The 5,898-nt window shown below is 46.3% G+C and overlaps 1 long non-coding RNA gene across 2 annotated transcripts; it reads left to right on the forward strand.

The window, feature by feature from the left end:
- Window positions 1–1,637: 1,637 nt before the first annotated feature.
- On the forward strand, window positions 1,638–5,551 carry LOC119341871. 2 transcript variants are annotated; one of them, XR_005165306.1, is made up of 5 exons: window positions 1,638–3,834; window positions 3,990–4,149; window positions 4,230–4,302; window positions 4,376–4,450; window positions 5,184–5,551. It is a non-coding gene; the product is annotated as an uncharacterized LOC119341871 (long non-coding RNA). The 2 variants fall into 2 exon arrangements; XR_005165305.1 differs by having other exon boundaries at window positions 1,638–4,149.
- The last annotated feature ends 347 nt before the right edge of the window (window positions 5,552–5,898 follow it).

The raw sequence follows: 5,898 nt of genomic DNA on the forward strand, positions 1-5,898 counted from the left end.
GATCTCATCGGATGAACCACGATGTCAAGGACTTAATCAATCCCGTATACAATTCCCTTTGTCTATCGGTATGTTACTTGCCCGAGATTCGATCGTCGGTATCTAATACCTAGTTTAATCTCGTTACCGGCAAGTCTCTTTACTCGTTCCGTAACACATCATCCCGTGATCAACTCCTTGATCACATTGCGCATATGATGATGTCCTACCGAGTGGGCCCAGAGATACCTCTCCGTTTACACGGAGTGACAAATCCCAGTCTCGATCCGCATAAAACAATAGATACTTTCGGAGATACCTGTAGTGCACCTTTATAGTCACCCAGTTACGTTGTGACGTTTGATACACCCAAAGCACTCCTACGGTATCCAGGAGTTACACGCTCTCATGGTCGAAGGAAGAGATACTTGACATTGGCAAAGCTCTAGCAAATGAACTACACGATCTTTGTGCTAGGCTTAGGATTGGGTCTTGTCCATCACATGATTCTCCTAATGATGTGATCCCGTTATCAACGACATCCAATGTCCATGGTTAGGAAACCGTAACCATCTATTGATCAACAAGCTAGTCAACTAGAGGCTTACTAGGGACATGGTTGTGGTCTATGTATTCACACGTGTATTACGATTTCCGGTTAATACAGTTATAGCATGAATAAAAGACAATTATCATGAACAAGGAAATATAATAATAACTAATTTATTATTGCCTCTAGGGCATATTTCCAACAGCGACAACCAAGACGCCGACTTCAAGCACCTCCACGTCTACAAGCGCATTGACAAGTGCTAGAAGTGGGCGGAAGTCCGACGTGCCCTCGACAAGGCCAAGGAGACATACAAGCCAGACGCGACGACTCCGGTCGCGTCAGAGGGACGGCCGGACGGCCACAAATTGGCAAAGAAGGGGAAAAGCGCCGACGCGGCAACCGCGCGAGTGCAGGAGTCCATCGAGCATTGCCTCGCCGACGCCCAGGCCTGGGCCGTCCTACGCGAAGAGAAGACCGAGGCACGGTGGTCGTCGCTAATGAAGAACAACGCCATCAAGCTCGACCTGCTCCGGACGAACGTCACCGCGAAGAAGAGGAACACCGACATGGCTTTTCTGATGAGCGGCGCGGACATGCTCCAGAGCAACGACGAGAAGCTCAAGGCGTGGTACCTGGTGCAGCGCGGCCTCATCTTGAACGAGCTGCCGACGGCAACGTCGACGACGCCGACGACGCCCACGACCACACGGACGCCAAGCCCGAACGACGCCTCTACATCGCCGCCCAGCAGTGCCGAAGCCGCGCCGACGCAGCCTTGCACCGAAGCAGCTCCGACACCGACGAGCCCGCGCACGCCGACTCCGCCAACGCCTGGAGCCGACCCCGCCGAGTGAATCGTTGCGCACGTCGGCGCTCTGTTTTTTGTAACGCCAGACTACGTCCGTCCGATCACCGGATTTGCGGCGTCTTTTGAGAGCGGGAACGACCAAGTTTGAATTTCCCGCATCCTGGGGCCGGCGCGTGGGGGCGTGACTGGGAGCTAGGTCGCCCCCAGGGGCCGAACTAGCGTCGGCACGCCCCCAAGCCGCTCTATTTAGGCGCCCTGGGGCCGAACGGCCGGAGATGCCCTAAGCGGTGAGTTCCCTCTCCCTCTCCCTCAGTCCCTCCCATGCCCCACCCAATCTTCACCTCGCCGCTGCTCCTCCCAATCCCGCCGCCGATGCCTCCTCTGCCCCCAAACGACGGCGACAGGGACGCCGGCGCCCTCACCCGCCTTCCACCTCCCTCAACTCGTCTTCTCGATGGTCGCCTTGGAGGAGCCTCCTTTAGCGCGCCACCGTGGTCGGGCTGCGGCGACCACCAGAGGTTCGCCACCGGCAGGAGTTCCCTCCTTGTCCACCACAAGGCACCGGCAGAGGAGGATGACTCCTCCTTCCACCCCTAGCCACGGCGTCCAACCTCTAACACCGCCTGAAACCCTAGCCCGAATCCGGCAGAGGAGCAGCAGCATGAGATCCCCTCCAAAAGTGGCATCTTCTTCTTCCTCTGGTTCTTCGTCTTCTTCCCCGTATCTGATGCGTGTGTGTGTTCACGTGGTGTGTGCAGGCAGTTGAAGGAAGGGGCAGGCCATGGATAAGCTGCACGGTGCGGGCACCGAGCCTGACGCATGGATGGAAGGTACCTCTCTTGCCCATCTCCTCTGTCTGTCTCTGTTCGATTCTGTCTAGATGGAGATGGTCGTAGGTTTCGGTGGACTAAAATTCTGCCAATGTATACAACTCAATATCTTCTAACTGAACATTACTTCAGTTCTTGTAAATACATAGTGTTCCCAATTCCCATACCCCTACTTGTATGTTGCCCTTCTGTTTCGGAAAGCAAAATAATTTTTTTCTGGAAATAATGCTTGATATTCTTTACTTAACAAAAATTAATTTCCATTTGTAGCATTATTCAGTTTTGCTGATAGACTGTTAATTTTTGTTTTACTTGGTTTCTTTCCATTTAACTGGATGTATATAGTGGCACTGTATATTTATCCAAGTGATTATAGTAATATGTCACTATTGGTTTCATCCGTAGAGAAAAATGACATTTGGCAGATCTTTGATTCTTCGTAAACATGAAGAAGTACGATATAAATTTGTTTAATCAGACCAACTTCTATTAATGCAAAATTGTTATGTGACCTACTGGGACAAGATATTTTGGTAAGCATGTGAGCCTATGGTGATAATAAAACTGAAACATGTACCTGCTAAAATAGTGCAGTAACCTTTGTTCTTTTCATTCTAGATATCTGGATATTGAATTTATAGTTTGCTGCAGAGCTACAACCTATGGCGATGAGGAAACTTAAACATGTAGTTGCTCAAATAATGCAGTCACCTTTGTTCTTCTTTCTAGATATATGGATATTGGATTTACAGTTTGCTGCAGAGCTACAAGCTAGCGCTTTGTCTCAGTTTTTATTAAGGTGCTTCTATTTGAGATTGCGACATTAGACAATATAAAAACTCAATTTCTATGATAGCACTTTGTCTCAGTTTTTATTAGGGTGCTTCGCTTGGATCCCGCTCGAGCGCATCGGCTAGATTCGCCCGATTCGTTTGCTTGTCACGACATCACTTTGACGGATCGCCTGTGTCGCCGGTGGTGCCAATATTACTTCAGCTTTGGTGTGTGATTTTTCTGCAATGGGCAGATTTGGACGGCACTTTGTTGTAGTATGCCTTGAATACGTGCACTGGAAGGAAGCACTTTCTTCCACTGTAACATAGTAGTATGCTCGTAGCAGTAGATAGTTTCTTTTTCACTCAAATAAGGCACATGCTCTATATTGGATAGAACTGTTGACCACTTCAGTTCACCTGAAAGTTTTGCTTCTCTGAACTTTTGAACTTTTGAGTTGGTCTAGGTAGTTCGTGATTCTGTTCCGAAAGAATGGAATATATTGATCTAAAGATGGATCAGATTAATAGTCGCATTACCAAACCACCAGATAAGATGAAATCATACTATGATTTGGATTTTATGTTTTACTGGGCCTCCCCAAGCAAATCCCAAGTATTTAGCGTACTACTATTATAGAGTACACTGTGTTAAGATGCCAGAATTTAAATAAAAGTCTAAAACAGTTCTAAGAGCTAATGTGTGATCAGAACTATATTTGTATTAGTTCAAGGGATTTGATATGCGTAACCGTTGTTGCATCACATATTATTATTAGTTGTCTCTTACTTGCTCAATGGTACACGTAAAGTATGGGATGTTGTTGAGGTATCGGGCAGGAACGTGATGCAAACATCATCAGTTGTCACAACTTCAGTTGTAACGCACAGGTAATGTACATACACTGAATTGCATCCATGCTTTCAAAACTTCAAATGTTTTTGGTTCAGCAACAACTAGTCATAACCTAAATCTTTTGCGCAGTAATGATCGTTTGATGCCGCCGGTTGATTGGATTGTTGATATTGTCTTCTCCTTTTTGCAGGTACGGCGACCAAGCAGGAGAGATAACACAAGACTACCTCCACGCCGCCGGTTCGAATGTCATGTTCTCTGTGAATTCTAATCTCGTAAACAAAATCTTTTTTCAGGTCACAGCATCAACTCCTCTCCCTGCAATCGAGTCTTCAGAAGGAATTACCAGGGTAACTTCATTCACCCCTTTTTCCAGTTTCAATGTAGTTTTGATCTTCACAGGCTGACCTTTTTCTCTTTCTTACTACAGACCGATTCTTTGCCGTCAGGTTCGGAACCCTTGTCTCCTGTAGCTCAATCACCTTAGAGCAGATCCATCTAAGGTCAGTTTTATTTTAATATTTTTACAACACATTTGGCCTGGTCTATTGCGTCTAATATTTTACTTTTGTATAGGTTCTCCGTTCGTCTACAGCCATATCAGCATCAGGACTGAGTATGCTAGCTGGAACTACATCAATACCTAAAAGGGTAAGAGCATCTCTTTGCATTTTGTTTGTTAATCTTCTTATGGTCGGTTGACACTTTCCACTTGAAGAAGATGGTGCGATGTGCCTAATGATTGTTGTACAGGGTGATTTGACACGCCGCCTGAAAGTACTAGTTGTGAATATTGGATATCTGTAGCATTACATTTTGAACCTTAATTTTGGTCTGCTAACTCTAGCTTGCTTTTCCATGTTCATCAGAATGTGGTGAATTTTTGTAATAGAAAACATGTCGCTCCTTGAGTGACAGCTTTTATGGGCTGTAGAAAAGAATGACTTTAAAGAAAATGTACTTTGTGGATGTTCTATATGTCATGGAACTTTGACCCTGCCATTTTTTTGACATGGTATCTTGGGTTGACTGAACTTTTGAAGGACGCCCATATACTTCAGTGCTTGTATGTTTGTCTTAGATTCTTATGGTCTGATCTCTGCCAATATGAATTTGACTGCTGGCATTTGTTGTTACCAAATAGATCACTTTTCAGCCATTTAGAAATGAGAAGTTGACTTCTTGTAAATGTGAATTTGATGTACAGGATTTGACAAAAAAATAATGTTATATGATGAATGAATGATATTTTTAACAACCAAAGTGATGTTTGACTGTTAATGTTAGCTTTCTTATTCTTGCAGCACACTGTTAATAGTACTATTTCGTTGAACTGATGCAATTTGCGTACTAACAAGTTTTCACTTTCCCGACGTGGGCGCAGAGGTGATCGATGCTGACAAGTGCGGCCCGGTGGCGCTGTGCTCTTCACCCACTCAGAGGCGGACTTCGCCGTGAAGCCCGGTGGCCACGTCGCACAGATGATCGTCCAGGTGATTTCGACGCCGGAAGTCGCCGATGTGGAGGACCTCGATGCCACCGTCTGCGAGAGGGAGGATTCGTGTCCAGCGGCGTCTGAACTCCTATCCTTGTAGATACATCTAGAGAGTTGGTCTGTTTAGGTTGGTGGCCACTAGGGAAGGTACCCACCTTACGACGATGGTTGTGTGTATCTGATGTTAAATGGAATCTTGAGATGGTTCTGTGAGTTGGTTTGGTTTGCAATGGACGTATTACCATTCATGAGTACTACATCTAATTTTTTTTAATTTCTAAATTGTTAGTAGTAGCGTGGGTCAAAAGTGAGGGCTACTAGTAGTTAGGTTAGTAGTAGCGTGGGTTTTAGGTTAGTAGTAGCGCGGGTGCACACGCGCTACTACTAACTTTTTAGCTGTAGCGTGGGGTAAAAACGCGCTACTGCTAAAAATTAGCTGTAGCGCCGTAGCAGTAGCGCGGGAACCTACGCTACTGGTATGCAAAAAAAAAAACCACGCTACTGGTAGTGTTTTTCCTAGTAGTGGACGGTGGGCTGGCAGACACGGCAGCCGACGATGGGATGGCGGCCACGACCACCACCTCCCGCCTTCGGGCCGCGGTGG

This window comes from Triticum dicoccoides, chromosome 7B (assembly GCF_002162155.2).
Source record: "Triticum dicoccoides isolate Atlit2015 ecotype Zavitan chromosome 7B, WEW_v2.0, whole genome shotgun sequence".
Classification (NCBI taxonomy): Eukaryota; Viridiplantae; Streptophyta; class Magnoliopsida; order Poales; family Poaceae; genus Triticum; species Triticum dicoccoides.